Below are 17,303 nucleotides of genomic sequence, written 5' to 3' on the forward strand. Positions count from 1 at the left end.
GTTCTGGCATAAAAAGTTATTTTACAGAAGGATATTTTCCTGCATCCTGCCCTCAGCCTGAGCTTATACTCTATTCCAAAAACAAACAAACAAACAAACAAACAAAAAACCTTGGGTTTTCTTCCTGGGCCCAAAAATATGGATTTACTAGAAAATTGAGGAAGTGTCCTGGTTCTATGGACCTCAGTCACACAGGCTTTTAAATCAGACAGACCTCAAGAGCAGAGGCTGGCATTGCCCAATTCCTACCTGCTCTGTGGCTTTAGGCATGTTACTTGAGTTCTCTGAGCTTCAGTTTCCTTAACTGTAAATTGGAGAATATTTTCACTTTATAATGCTTTTGTGGAGAATGAAATGAAGGTGAAAAGTTTATGCGTTCCATAAATGTTAGATTATCTCTTCTCTACCCTCTTCAGAGATGTAGTGAAGGTTAATTCAATTATTAAATCCTAGAAAAGAATGAGCATTCTTTATCTTTCCCACAAGATATAATTCACCTAAAGTTTACTTAAACAAACGGAAGTAGAATGAAAGTATTTTGGAAAACCTATGTTTTAATCTAAGAGAGAACGGACGATTTATAAGTTGGAAAAAAGTCCAGAGATTTAACATCCTCATTTACAAAAAAAAAGGAAACTAAGGACAATAGAGTGTGAGTAGTGTCTCAAATCACTACTGACTAGTTAAAGATGGAGTGAAAACTCAAGCCGACAGATACTGCTTTGTATTCCAACCATTTTGTCTTAGTACTGTACTATTTGCAATATTATTAGCAATATTTCTCTCTGAACTATCAAAATTTTAATTTGGGCCCTATTTTACCTTGATCAATAAACTACTTCTTAAGAGACTAGTCACACAAAATGATTTTCAACACAACAAATGTTTTGTGGCTCTGTACTTAGATGCTGTAATGCAGGGATGAATAATAAACTTACTCTAGAAAAAGACGGATGCCTTGATCCTATAACCTGTGCACTTGCATCAGGTCTGGAATTCATATACACAAGCACAGAACTTAAAATTGGAAGTTAAATTATGTCCTTCCTGTTTTTAATCTGCCCCTTTTCCTGTCTCCTCTCCAAATTTTTGAGGGAACTTCCCTGGCTTACTACCTTAGGTAAACATTTATTGTTCTAAATAAAATTGTTCTAAATAAAATCCAATTCCTCCTTCTGTCTTTAACCACAGTTAGGCTCTGGGATATCCTTATTATTTTAACCTTATGACAGTATCTTAAGAAAGATGACATACTTACCTCAAGAAGACTACATTCTAGGGCCTCTTTTCATGAAATACCATTTGGAAATGAGATAACTTCAAGTTTAGACAAGTTACAGTAAGGAAGACTTTCTGAAATTCTAGAGCAATGAGTCACAGTTGGCACGATTTTGGTGTAACAGGATTGCATGATATATCGCAGGATTTGACAAGAGGTAAATGAGCACCAAACACCAAACTCAAGCTTCGGGTTTGTGGTCCATCCCTTGCTCAGATACTTAAGCATGAAGTACTTTTGTTTTTTTTGGTTTTCTGGGGTTTTTTTTGTTTGTTTTCAATTAAATCTGGCAAGTAAATCCATGTCAAATATTTACTATCTGCCCACTACTGTGCCAAGAGATTTGGGGATATTTTAAAAGTAACAGCTGCCCTGGCCAACACGGTGAAACCCCGTCTCTACTAAAATACAAAAAATTAGCCAGGCCTGGTGGCACGCGCCTGTAGTCCCAGCTACTCGGGAGGCTGAGGCAAGGGAATCACTTGAACCCAGGAGGTGGAGGTTGCAGTGAGCCGAGATTGAGCCACTGCACTCCAGTCTGGCGACAGAGTAAGACTCCGTCTCAAAAAAAAAAAAAAAAGAAACAACTGCCAATGAATTTGCCACCTAACCAAATTGTAACCTTACCACAGGGAGACAGATGCCCAAATTCATGCTATCCATAAGAAAGTGCCTGAGAAAACAGACCTCGATAAACTGAAACCGTTGAAACAGAGAGTTAGAAATAAACTGTTTAAGAAGAGAGAGGAGGGTACTGTTTCTTGAGGGTATGATAAAATTGAGAAATAAATATTTAGAGGTATAAGCATCTGTAAATATTAGAAATTAAAATAAGAACTCAATATAAACAATGACAAAATCCTAAATTTTTAAATGAACCTGGTATTTTTCATTCAAGAGCTGCAAAATAAGAAATTTCAGGAAAAAAGGTCAAAGAAAACCTCCTTTCTATATTTTCACATTGAAAAAAAGGATCTAAGATATGTTTGATTAAGCAATTTGAACTGCATTCATGGCTGCTTTGAATTCAGAATTAATTGTAGAACAACATGGTTTTAGTTCACTTATTGACTAAATTACCTTAAAATGCATCAGGCACCTACTGTTTCTTCTCTGTGTACAAATGATTACATTTGAACATCAAACAGCCCTGTATTCTCTATATCTATTAGAATGATGAACTGACATTCAGGAAGATTAATCATTTGCCCATAAAGGTAGAACAGGGATTGAATTCTCCTTGTTGGGTCCCAAAACTCATATTTTTTCTACCTCTTTATGCTGAAGTATATCAGGGACATCCCATGTAGAGTCAACAGATTGGAAGATATATTAGTCTGTAAGAGGGTGTTAGGTGGCCATCAGTTTCCTCCAAAATCTGTTAGTACTCAGGTCTGCACTCCTCGCCACATTCCCCTAATACCACCATTTATCATGACTTTATCCTTGAGATAGTGTATGGTCTAGCATAATCAATCAGAATTTTTCAATATGTCAGAACTCAGTGAGGAATAATACACAACTAATTTTGTCTCCGGATGTCAGAGTATTTATTGTCATGACAAATAGGGCTCATTTGACTTGCAGACACATAGATGGATATATACAGTAAATCAAAAATGGGAGAAAATACACAGACATGATCTATAAATAGGGTTTTAAACTTGGAATTTTTTGAAAGAAACAACAGTATCTGTAAAAATCTACTCCATAAAGAGAATTATGTAGTTCATTATACATAAGTAGATGTATGTGTATTACATGTACATATTATATACATACATACACACATGTACATATAAGTACAATAAATTATAAAAGATATACGAGGACTATATCAACCTTCAGATCATCCTGTCTGTAGAACTAGTAACAGTCCTAATCGGGTTGATCTAGGAAATAGATCAAATTCAAGTGGTGTTTTGATTTCACAACCTGGGGACCCTCCTCTGTGCCCCCACATTGTGTTGCCTTGTGCTGTCTTTTTTGCATGTCCACTTTTTTGGAGCCTTTACCAAATTCTTTATTGTTTGTCTATGTTTCACTAGCTCAAGTACAATCTTTAAGTAAAAAGTCTAATGGCCAATTTCCATTGAAGCCTTTCTGTGCTAGCCACCTGCCTTACTACTAATCATTTAGAATGGCTCTGTGATGTTATAGGTCCCTATCTCTCTAGTCTGAGCCCTCTATGTCAGTGGCATGTTGTTTTGTGTGTGTGTGTGTGTGTGTGTGTGTGCCCTTTCTGGACTAATGAGCGTTTTGTATTTTGGCCATAGGAGGAGCATCTTAAATGAAAACATTGATCTCAATGAAATCATTGGATCTCAATGAAAACATTGGCCATTCTGCAATATGGCATAATACTTCCTATTTGGAAACCATCGAACATCACCCTAGAATCTGTAATGAATGAGCATTGCTGTTAAATTACATCTTGCCAAATATTGCATAGATTGCCATAGAATTATGTATTTTACTTATCAATCTAGTTGAATTAAAAGGGTCTTAAGACTCCTGAGATTAAGTATTCTTCCCAAATCTGAATTTGCGGGGGCAGCCCTGGAAGAGGGAATAGAAGAAAAATATTTTCCCTTTACTCTTCTATTTGGTTTCCCCCTTTGACAAGGTCCTAAAATTTCGCCCTCCAAACTACTACATACCAGCTTCAGTGGAGAATAATCAGCACATCCACTGCTGTCAGCACCCAACTCTGACATGTGTTCATATGCTGTACAGTGTAAGACATTTTCTCATCTGGTTTTCTATTTTTTACATGATCTTGTGCCATTCACATGATCTTGTAGCCATTTGGTTAATAATAAATTTGTTGGTTTTGGAACCGGGAACCTAAATAAACAAAAGCCAATTTTTGCTTTTCTATATGAAATGATTCCTAAATACACAGGACATGTTATTTCTCTTGTTTATTAAAAAAAAATTATTGAATGCCTTTTCTGTAGCAAGTACAATGTGAAAAGTTTGAATACTGATAGACAAGGGTCAGTCCCTACATTAAAGTTTGTTGTTTTGTTTCATTTCGCTTTGTTTCTTTAGGTACCTGGAAAAAGAGACAAATATACAAGAGCAGCACAGAGAGAAATGTAGTAATTGGGAGAGCACCAAATACCAAAGGAGATAATGTCTGCATTGAGATTTAAGTTTGCAGAGAGGTTATTCAGATGGAAAACCTCATATTTCATTCTCTTAAGCCAATCAGTTACTGTTTCCATTAATAAAATTGCTGAATAGCATATGATATATAAATATATATAGCATATACACTATGCGTCATAAAAAATATAAATATATATTTGGTATGTATGTGTGTATATATGTCAGGTATGTTATTTGGCAATGGAGAAATAAAGAGAAATAAGACAAGGTTTCTGATCTTAAGGAATCCATCATCTGGTCATTGCTATTTTCTTACATTTGAGCATTTCAAAATTGCATGGAAAATATGTTTGCAATCACAGATCTTCTTTGTAGGGCCTTATGTAACTTCCCCAGAATTACCAGGTAACGTAATTCAGGTAAGAATTGGCCAACCATCTAGAGGTGTTCAGGCCAAGCTACTCATCTATCCAGTTTGGTGACTCTACTTGTGAATATAGTAGAATATTCTTCTATGATGAGGAAATTTCGAACGGTATGCCAATGGAAAAAACTGACTCACATGCAACATTATAGAATGCTGTTTGGTGGAATGGTGCCAATGGAACCCAAAAGGCAGTTTCTATTTACTGAATGAAGAACAAACGTCCCAGAGGTGTTACATATGAAAATTATGCCAACATAAGGTCCAAATTATTTTAAGTCTTCATTCTCTCAACAAGCCTAGGGCAAATCTCTTTGGCTGAAAGTAAGAATATTCCCCCTCTCCACACGTACACGGCTTCTATATCTTATCCCATGAATTCCTAGATCCTGTCAGATATCAGCCTCTCTGACTACAACACCACTGAGTGGTGATTTCAAGCATCAACCATAAAGAAAAAAGAAGACAGAAAATGGTAGAGTAACAACAAGGAAACAAATATGTATTAAAGCCGTGCTCTTTACCAGGTGCCATGTTTTAAAGTTTCAACTCATGCATTATTTTGTTTATCTAATCTTCACAATAACATTACCCAGTAGATCTTATTAGTTCCGTTTTACACATGAGAAAATTGAGGTTAAGAAATGTTTAACAACTTACCCAAGGTCATACAACAAGTAACATTCAAATCAAGATCAGTTCAACACCAAAATCTATTCTTTGCATTGTGTATTGATACCTAAATGAATGTCTGTATTTGGCTTCAGAAGAGAAAAGATTTTAAAATGGGGAGTAACTAGCAAAGTTAAGGGTCTTTATGTCACTTCTGAATATGACATCAACCAACATATTTTTGAAGGAAAAGTTCTTACTAAATACACATATCTTTTCAAAACAAGTTTTTTTTTTTGCTCCATCTTCAATTTTATAATTCTTCCTCTTTTTCCTCTTTAATCTTAAAATAATTCAGGCTTCCAGATAGAACCAGATTGTAAATCAAATTTTAAATTAGTGTTAAGCTATTAAATGTGTGGGAAATACCAAATGTATTTCTTGCCACAAACATTTTCTCATGGCTCAATTTTTCTTAGAAGTGAATGATGCCAATTGAGAGAAAAATCCTTTATAGTCCAATACTGTTTATATCACATCCATTTATTTAAAATCTTATCTTTCACACTAATTTAAGGATGAGAGTAATATCTAATATTAAAATTTGTGGATAAAAATTGGATCAGGGAGTATTAATTAAAAGATAAATCTAGAGCCAAGTAGAATTATGGAAACCAAATGGAGGGGTTAATTTTGGCAGCTTCATTGTAGAAGAAAATAAAGCTCTCAGACAGTTCAAAGGGAAGAGGAGTGAGACAAGAATTGTGGTAGGGATAACAGATGATTTCAACAACCATTAGGGTCACTATGGAAATGTTGAAAGCACAAAAATTGGTGTGAGATTCTATTGATTAAAACAGTATCACAGCAATGACAGCAACAACTAACACTAATTGAGCACTTTCTCTCAATGACGTAGGAGTTGATTAGCCCCAAAGAAGGACTTGACCATGCTGATTTGAAGTCAACCAATGTACAAGACCACTTTAGGTTAAAGCAGGAAATATGCAAATTCACCATCAATTGTATTGACCACAAATGCTTAAAGCATAGCATGTGGTTTTCCAGTGGATGGAGGGCCAATAAGAGTAAATAGCATGGGTTTCTGAATTGAGTGATCTAAGGAAAGGAGAAGTGGGTTCTGACTCCATTATTTCCCTTTTCTGAATCCAGCCTGCCTGTCTGCCACAGTCTCACATAGTGGCTTGGAGCTAGTGGACATGACGGGCCAAACCTTCTCAGCTCCTATTGCCTCTCAATTTTTCGAGGTAGTGGAAAGGGCTCCAGGGCAGCACCTTGATGAGGTAGAAAGAGGCCATCCAAGGGGTCAAGCATTCCAGGATCTAGGTCTGATTCTGTATACTTAGCTATGTATGACCTTGACCATGTCAAAAAAAATAGTTTTGGATGTTAATTTATTTATCCATATATATATATATATATATATGCATTGAAAACTCTAAAGCCCTACACAAATGTGGGACAGTTGTTATGCTTTTTTGTCTTTGCAATTGAACTTACCAAGCCACTTATTTCAGCACTTATTTCATATTTGTTATAAATAGTTTCATGTGTGTTTTCCTGTGAAATCCCTCCCCACCACACACACACACACGCACAGATATGCACGCTCACACACACACATATTATGAGATCAAAAATGAACTGTGAATCAGCCAAATTTCTTAAGTGTTTATTTAGCTGCTGTGTTCACTTATCTGAAGAAATTGACAGAGCACAGAACATTTTGGACATTTGTTGAGTCTAAAATGTAAGTGTATAGATTGGATCCTTAGGATGTTCTTTTGTCATCTTGTAATCCCAAACTGTAAAAGCTCAAAAAGATTAACTAGTCCCTTCATTTTTCCAATAATGGAATTGTGCACACAGAGAAAAACTACTCAAGACTCTTGATGAAACAAACTGGTACTATTTTGCTAAGTAATTAAATACTTACTTAGAAATTATTGCAATAAAATCACCCTAGTAATTGATAAGGATAAACACATTCAAGGTTTACTGAAATAAAATTGCCTAAATAAAAAATAAAAGACTAGTTTTCCTCCAATTTTCAAATAACACATTGTTGTACTAGGTACTTGGGAAAATAGGGGGGAAATGTAGAAGATAAAGACTATACCCTTAAAAGTATGCAAGCCATTAAGGGAAACAAAAATTGAATTCCTACAATAAGTATACTTCCTTTAAAATAACATTTTAACAGTATAACAGTAAGAATTTTGGAAAATCTAGAAAAGCATTGTAAATCTTTGTAAGATATAATCTTTTTGTAAGATATAATCAAAGATATAACCAAGTAGCTACAACCACTGTTAGCATGCAGATTTAATTAATTTTTTATTTTTCTGTATCTATAAAACAAATAAGAATTACAGTCTAAACACAGCAATGTAAATACAGAGAAGGATTTACTTCCTCAATAATTCTTGCCAAACTTCACTTTTTAACAATTTACCCCAAACCATATACAGCCTATCAGTGTGAACTGGCAGCAATTGAGGAAAAGGTGGTATGGATATGACCTGCCTTCTCTTTTCCTCACATTCTCTGTGCCTAGTCACCAGCTCAACATAAATGGCAGAGTGGGCACATGCGGAGGTGGGAAAAGAAGACTGCTCAGGCCGGTGAAGACCATCAGTGGAGATTTGGAGTCACTTTACTCTGCCATGATCTTTTTGGGTGACCATTAAGTGATCTTGGGTGTGTATTCATTTTATATTGCTGACATAACAAATTGCCAGAAATGTAATATCTTGAAACAGCACCCATACCCACAGTTCTGTAGGCCTAAAGTCTGGTGGACTCCACTGCATATTCTATTTAGGGTTGCACAAGGCTGAAATCAACATGTTGACCAGCCTGGCCCCTTATCCAAAGGCTCTTGAGGAGAATTGGTTTCTAGTCTCCTTCAGGTAGTTGGTAGAATTCAGGTCTCCATCTTCAAACTAACAATAACATGTCAAGTCCTTCTCATGGTTTGAATCTCTGTGACTTGTGGCATCTCTCTAAATTCAGTCATGAAATTATCTGCTTTTAAATCCCTTGTGATGATATTGGGCCCATCAGATAATCCAGGATAATTTCTTAATTTTAATTTCCCATAATCTTATTACATCTGCAAAGTCTCTTTGGCCATGTAAGGTAATATAGCCAGATGTTCCAAAAATTAAGGTGTGGACATCTTTGAGTTGTCCTTCTGCATACTAGGATGCCAGCCACCCCTCTGTTGCCTTCTGATGCTAGGGATTGCTTGAGACAGCACTGCTGCATTGTCCCTCCACTCCCAATGGATTTCCAAGGGTCCCTAAATGCAGGTTCATCTTTCCTCTGGACAGTCTTTTGGGATAGGTGGTCCGTTGCCGGTTCCATGAAGTGGCCTAGACACCTGTTAAATTGATGTTGTTCCTGCCTCGCTCCATGGAGCTACAAGGCTAGAGTGGGCAATGAAGAGGAACCATCCCCTCTCTGACACGCCACATTGAGCAACTCCACAAGAAGGCTTTTCCACAGAGATGCTCTTCCAATATGTTCCCTTGCTTCCATAACCCCTTCTTCCCCACTCTAGCCATTTTTATCAATATAGGAAAGGGAAGTTGCCAGAATATTTGATGGAATGCCCCTCTTTGTAAGACATAACAGGCAGCTTTTTCACATACAAGTTTAACTTAGAACATAACATCCATTTGTGTATCCTTGGCTGTAAGCTGTCTCTGTAGTAATCCCTGTACCAGTCATCAAAGGGTAAGGCATTGAAGAAGAAAAACATGTGTAGACCTTTGTTACATACAAATTTAAAATCATGCTTTTCATATAGTTCCATAACCTATTTATTACATAGTATGACATAACTGGCACTGTTTAAGTAATATATGAAATGATATTTAATAGATGCATGGTAGCCACATTGAACGCATATAGTAATACATTGTTGTTGGAAAATTTTTAAAGAATGTTTTAATATTTAGGAAAATAAATAGTAATATATAATCAAGTGTTTTCACATGGACATGTCTTCCTCTCCTTTGGTGCCAAATGGGTAAAAAGAAGGCAATAGATCAAGTGGGCTCTAACCTCTGAAAACATTATTAGGGATTGTAGCCTATTCGCAAGCTTATTTCCTGAGCTCAAAAGTGGGCAAAACAGGAATTCAAGTGTGAGATGAGAGTTTGGTTAGAACAGATGTCTAAGCTCTAACTACTGTTCCCTCTGAAACACCCCGAGTCTTTAGAGAGGAGATAAGGTGGCCTAAAGGTGATTGTCAGGAGGTCCGGCACTGTTTTGCTGCTGAAAAAGTCTGACCATTACAAGTTGCAGTTCTTCCAGTTTGTATTTGAGAAGGGTTCTCAGTATGTTTCTTTCTTGGTTTCTTACTTAAAGGAAATTCTTACCCCAAATTAGGTTAATAAGGATCTTGCCATATGGCGAGAATTTGCTTTCTATTATGAAAGTGCCAATATCTGAGAGACAAACCATCCTTTAGGCTTTCTCTTTCTTAACCTTGTGCTGGCCAGTTGTTGTCATACTCTAAAATTCATCCACATACTACCTCCTAGAGAAACCATCTCCTGGCCTTTTCATCTTAATTAAATGCCTCTTCCATGTGTTCCCAGATCCCACTGTGTTTATCCATATGATAGCACTGGTATTACCACAATATAATCATCTGCATACCATCTTCTCTATTTGGGTGTAGGCCTCTAAAGGCAAGGAGTTGTTAAAATCTCCTAACACCTGAAACCCACCTAAGCCCTGGATCATAGAGGAGGCTCAATAAACATTGAACGAGTAGATGGATGGATGGATGGATGGTGTTACTAACATTATATCACCACGGAACAGCAATCAGACTAGATTCAGCTTTCAAGACTTAAATTTATAAGTACTATGTTTATATAACTCTACCTTGACTAATCATCTATAACCAGAGTCAAGTTTACGTTGAATGTTTTGTTTCACATTGAACTCCATGGTGGTGTTATTTACTGAACATCACAACACTGATAACAACATTTTATATTGTACAGTTAAGGTCTGGTAGTCTCTTATGTTTGACTGTAATGGTCCACTCTTTCTCTCCTGTAAGATTCTGACTACTGAGAGCTATGAAATAACACCAAGGAAAGGAAGCAAAGCAGTGTTTGTACTTATTGTGTCACCTAAAGCCTGTCACACAAACAGCATGACTCACACTGGTCTTGTCCATACTGAAGGCCCAGGAGCACCCTGTCTGTGGTTTGTAATTACCAGGACCTTACTATACACTCTGTAGGCACTGAGTGATTACTCTGTTTAACTGTTTCCTGATATATATCAAACCATGCTGTCATGTAAACCCTGTCACAAAACCGCACTCATGTTAAAGAAGTAAATACAGCAAGTACATTCTTATCAATAGGGATGACAGTGATAAGCCCATCTAAAATGAACTGAGTAGCTGGCATACCTCCCAAACAACTCTTGAGTGTGCTTTCAGCTTATAATTGTGGTATTGGTTACTCCTTCTTTTCACCTACCACAGTGCATTGTACCTATCTCTTTAATAGTATCTATGACTGTGTAAGCCTCTGAGGGGATGGGACTATGTTTACCTCTGCACACACAGTACCTGGCATAGTATGGTTGTCCAAGAAATAGTTATGGGAAGAGTGAGTGAATAAGTAAGTGAAATAACATATTGATCCTCTTTGAGTCAAATATTACGTATAATTTTAATTATTCTTCTGAGTATAAATGAACTTTGTCCATCGTCTTTCACACATTCTATCTTATGGTGAAAAGCATGCATTGATGGGGCTACAGGATAGGATTGTGGGGTAAGTGCATTCTCTGGCTTTGGATTAGAACAAAATTAACTGGCTTACTGTCATCAGACCCAGGATATTGGCCCCCTGAGGAGCATTTTTTTACTTGTTTCTTTTAATTCTGACTGATCAGTTTTGTAAAGATATTTATCCATTTGGATTTAGATTTAAAATGTAGAAATATGATACTATCAAAGGAGAAATTTGTAATGCCCCTAGGATACAGTATGGGATGCAAAGGGAAGTTTGGAAGATCAAAGTAGTTAAATAGAATACATATTAAGAAGAGAAATCTGGCCTTTGATTTCTTAGCCACAAAAGCATCACTTGAAAAAGCAGCATAAACAAGAGATGACACAGAATCACAAGACACATATGTTTTAAATTGGGGAAAAGCAAATCAGAAGCCAACATTTTTTTTTTTGCTGGAATTGATTTGAAAAACAGTTTTCTGTACAGCTCTACAAATAGCATTTCATAAATCCTGGGTGTTTTATCCTTTTTCTAAACACTCTTGGGTTTGACATCATTTGTTTCAGTTTTCTGAGACCCTTAGTGGTTATGCAGCTTCACTATTCAGGTAGACTCTTCCCATAGCTACATAACAAATTGCTTCCACCCTCAGCATTCTACAGTTCCAAATCCAGTTGGCTGATATCAGTCATCATCTTATTTGATATCTTTGTAGATTTTAACACTATTTAGCAAAAATTCCTTGAGACTACTTCTTATCTTGGTTTCTAGGATATGCTTCTCTTTTGGTTCTCTTCCTTCTTTTTGCCTTATCCTTAGGCGTCTTTATGGAGTCCTTTCCCATTTTCCTTTAATGGTAGAGTTGACTGGTGTTCAATCTTAATTGTCTTTTCAGATTAAAAACTATCTCTGGAGAAGATGATGTCAGCAAGACGGCAGAATAGAAAAATCCAGGTCCTGTTTCCACCACAGAAACATCAAGTAAACAACAAAGGAATGACTTAATAGCCTTGTGAGAGCTCTGGAAATCAGTCAAGAGTCTGCAGCAACCAAGAAAATGTCCAACCAAGCAAAAGCCACACTCAAAATGGTAGAAAATTTCATGGCATTTTTCCTAGCCTTTGCCCTAGTCTCTCCGTCATCATAGTGTAGTGGGGTTGAGAGGAAGTGATCCAATTCCTGTCTCCTCCCTTGAAACAGGATGAAAAAAAAAAGCAGGACATGTTTACAATGTCTGTCTTGTCTGTCTGGAGGCTGCCGGCAGGACTGGTTTCTCTCTTTCCTAACTTGGAACTCAGGCAAGAATGTAGGCATAGTTTGGATATTAGATTGAAAGCCACTGAAAAGAGTAGCAATAACCTCGGCCTGTGAGAGATACAAGCAGATGAAAATGCACAGGTGACTGCGGGCAAGAGATAATGAGAAGAGAAATACAGTAAAACATCTAAGACTTTGAGAAGGATGAGACAGAGAAATTAAGACATGTTAAAATCAGCTCTTCATATAGGAGAATTGGAGGGAAAGCACATGCACAAATAGAACATGAATGTTCAGAAAAGATCTGAGAAGACATTCAGCCTTCATGCTAGGCTGATTGGTAAAGGTCTTTTTCTGCACAAAGTCAGTCTGCAAAGACAAGAAGAGGTGACTATTTTTTCAAATGCCCAATTCCAACAAAAGATCCAGACATACAAAGAAATAAGGAAACACACTCAGAAGAACAAAACAAACCTCTAGAAATGTACCCTAAAGAAACACAGACTTCAGAAAAATTAGACAAAAATTTAAAACAATTGTCTTAAATATGCTCAAAGACCTAGAGAAAAGGACAGAGAACTAAAAGAAATCGGAAAATATTGTAGGAACAAAATGAGAATATCAAAAAAGAGGAATTACAAAAAAAACAGATTTGTAGATCTAAGAAATAAATACAAGAACTGAATTTAAAAATTAACTAGAGGGAATCAACAGAGGAAAAGTATTTATAAAGATGAAGACAGGTAATTTCAAATTATCAATTCTGAGTAACAAAAAGAAAAAACTGAATAAAAGATAAACTAGCCTAACAGACTCATTAGTAATGGGGCACCATTAACTGAACGAATTATGGGAATCCTAGAAAAAGAAGAAAAGATAAAAGAAAGCGAGCTCATTTGAAGACATGATGGCTAAACACTTCCCAAATTTGAGAAAAGACATGGACATATAAATTCAAGAAGCTCAGCAAACACCAAATAGGATTAACCTAAACACAACACAGCAAGACACATTGTGTTCAAACTACTGAAAGTCAAAGACATAAAGAATTTTGAAAATCTCAAGAAAAATAATTACTCATTACAAATGAGAAATCTTCAATAAGATTGTCAGCAGGCTTCTCAATAGAAAACTCTCAGTTCAGAAGACAGTAGGACATATTTAAAGTGTTGACAGAAAAAAAACTGTAAAGAAAATTCAGTGCTATTCCTATCAAGCTAACAATGACATTCTTCACAAAACTAGAAAAAGACTATTTTAAAATTCATAAGGCACCAACAAAGAGCCCGAATAGCCAACACAATGCTAAGCAAAAATAGCAAAGACAAAAGTATCGCATCACCTGACTTCAAACTATACTACAAGGCTACAGTAACCAAAGTACTATGGTACTGGTACAAAAACAGAGCAGAAACATGGACCAATGGAACAGAATAAAGAACCCAGAAATAAGTCCGCATACCTACAACCATCTGATCTTCAACAAAGCTAACAAAAACAGGCAACAGGGAAAGGACTTCCTGTTCAATAAATAGTGCTGGAATAACTGGCTAGTCATATGCAGAAGATTGAAACTGGACCTCTTCCTTACTCTACATACAAAAGTCAACTCAAGATGGATTAAAGACTTAAATGGAAAACCCAAAACTATGAAAGGCAACCTAGGCAATATCATCCTGAACATAGGAATTGGCAAAGATTTCATGAAAAAAACACCAAAAGCCATCATAACAAAGGCAAAAATTGACAAATGTGATCTAGTTATACTAAAAAGCTTCTGCACAGTGAAAGAAACTATCAACATAGTCAACAGACAACCTACAGAATGGAAAAAAATATCTGCAAACTATGCTTCTGACAAAGGCCTGATACCAAGCATCTACAAGGAGTTTAAATAAATTTACAAGAAAAAAATAACAACTCCGTTAAAAAGTGGGCAAAGGATATAAACAGACACTTTTCTAAAGAAGGCATACATGCAGCCAACCAGCATATGAAGAAAAACCCAGTATCACTGATCATTAGAGAAATGCAGATCAAAACCACAATCAGATACCATCTCACATCAGTCAGAATGGCTATTATTAAAAAGTCAAAAAATAACAGATGCTGGCGAGAGTGCAGAGAAAAGGGAACACTTATACACTGTTGGTGGGAGTGTCAGTTAGTTCAACCATTGCGAAAAGCAGTATGGTGATTCCTCAAAGTGCTAGAAACAGAACTACCACTCAACCCAGCAATACCATTACTGAGTATACACCCAGAAGAATATGAATCATTCTACTACAAAGACGCATGCATGTGAATGTTAATTGCAGCACTGTTCACAATAGCGAAGACATGGAATCAACCTAAATGCCCACCAGTGCAGGTTGGATAAAGAAAATATGGTATATCTAAGCCATGGAGTACTATGCAGACATAAAAGGAATGAGATCATATCTTTTGCAGGAACATGGATAAAGCCATCATCCTTAGCAAAGTAACGCAGGAACAGAAAACCAAATACTGCATATACTCAGTAATAAACAGGAGCTAAATGATGAGAATTCATGAACACAAAGAAAAAAAAAAAAACAGGCACTGGGGCCTCCTTGAGGGTGGAGGATGAGAGAAGGGAGAGGATCAGAAAAAATAACTCTTTGGTACTAGGCTTAGTACCCAAATGACAAAATAAACTGTACAACAAACCCCCATAACAAAAGATTTGTTTCCTATATAACAAATCTGCACATGTACCCTAGCCCTCAAATAAAAGTTACAAAAAAATACTTTTATAATAAAGAGAGCTTCTCAGAGGAGAAAAAACCTGTAAAAACAGAATTTTATGTGTCCTTTAACATTCAAGGAGATATGGCCGGGTGCGGTGGCTCACGCCTGTAATCCCAGGACTTTGGAAGTCCGAGGCGGGAGGATCACGAGGTCAGGAGATCGAGACCATCCTGGCTAACACGGTGAAACACCGTCTTTACTAAAAATACAAAAAAAATTTAGCTGGGCATGTTGGCAGGCGCCTGTAGTCCCAGCTACTCGGGAGGCTGAGGCAGGAGAATGGCGTGAACCCCGGAGGCAGAGCTTGCAGTGAGCTGAGATTGCACCACTGCACCCCAACCTGGGCGACAGAGAGAGACTACGTCTCAAAAAAAAGAAAAAACCAAAAACCAAAAAACATTAAAGGAGATATATAAATATATTAAATTATCACATGTACCCCAGAACTGTGTACATTTATTATATATTGATAATAAATAAATGAATTATGAGAGAGAAATTAAGACATTCCCAGATTTTACAAAAAGTCAAGAGAATTCATTACCACTAGACCTTCCCTACATAAAATGCTAAAGGGAGAACTTCAAGTTGAAATGAAAGGATGCTGGGAAATAACTCAAAGCCATGTGAAGATATAAAGTTTTTCTGGTAAATGAAAACATAGGGGCAAATATAAAAGCTTATAATGTTGGTTTTAAATTCTACTTTTAATGATTTAATAAAATCGAAAAGACAAAAGCACAAAAAATAATTATAAATTTATGCTAATGAGTACACGAAATGTAAAGATGTAATTTGTGACGTGAATAACATAAAATAGAGGACGATGGAACTGTAAAGAACCGGAGTTTTGTACATAAGCAAAGTTAAGTCATTATCAGTTTTAAATAGATCGTTGTAACTTTGGGATGTTTCGTGTAATCCCCATTAAACACAAAGAAGATATCTATAGCATATATGCAATGAGAATTGAGAAGAGAACCAAAATGTCACTGAAACTGGGCCCCAAAGAGTTAAAGAAATCAATAACTATCAAAAATGCTTGAATTTGCATCTGGATACATGAGAAGAAAAAGCAACTTGCTGAAAAGCTAAACTCCTTTCACTTATAACACAATCGACAAAAATCAATGAAAACCAATATAGCTGGCTAAAATTTGCACAAAACAAGCTTACCAATGTCACAGTCTAAATTTCCACCACATATTTTACACTAACTCCACCTAAATTTACCCATGAAATCAATAAAAGACATTAAAACTACACATGCCAAAAGATTTTCCAGACCTTACCTTTCCTTCCACCAATCACCTGCTAATCTAAAATCCACCCCCTGAAACTTTTCTAATAAAATTACTGTCTTAAAGGCAACATGGAGAGACAAATTTAAACTGGACTTCTGTCTCCTTCAAAGTCAACTAATAATAGAAAAGGTTTTTTTCCCTCAAAAACCCAGTTTCTTAATATTAACTTCTAACACATCGGGCAGTAAGCCCCAGTAGCATCACCACAAAAAACAAAGACAAAAACGAAATGAACAACAAATAAAAACCAACTAAACACAAAAGAAGGCAGTAAGGAAGGAAATGAGGGGCAAAGGAAAAGCTATAAGATAACAGAAAATAACAAAATGTCAATAGCAATTTCTTTCCTATCAGTGATTACTAAGAAAATGGCCCAAACTCTCTGATCAAAACACATATATTGGCAGAATGGGTAATGTAACAAGATCCAAGTATACACTGTATGCAAGAGACTCAGCGTAATTCGCCGGGCGCGGTGGCTCAAGCCTGTAATCCCAGCACTTTGGGAGGCCAAGACGGGCGGATCACGAGGTCAGGAGATCAAGACCATCCTGGCTAACACGGTGAAACCCCGTCTCTACTAAAAACTACAAAAAAAAAACTAGCCGGGCGAGGTGGCGGCACCTGTAGTCCCAGCTACTCAGGAGGCTGAGGCAGGAGAATGGTGTAAACCGGGAGGCGGAGCTTGCAGTGAGCTGAGATCCGGCCACTGCACTCCAGCTCGGGCGACAGAGCGAGACTCCGTC

Source organism: Rhinopithecus bieti, unplaced genomic scaffold, assembly GCF_001698545.2.
Source record: "Rhinopithecus bieti isolate Rb0 unplaced genomic scaffold, ASM169854v2 scaffold_1853, whole genome shotgun sequence".
Classification (NCBI taxonomy): domain Eukaryota; kingdom Metazoa; phylum Chordata; class Mammalia; order Primates; family Cercopithecidae; genus Rhinopithecus; species Rhinopithecus bieti.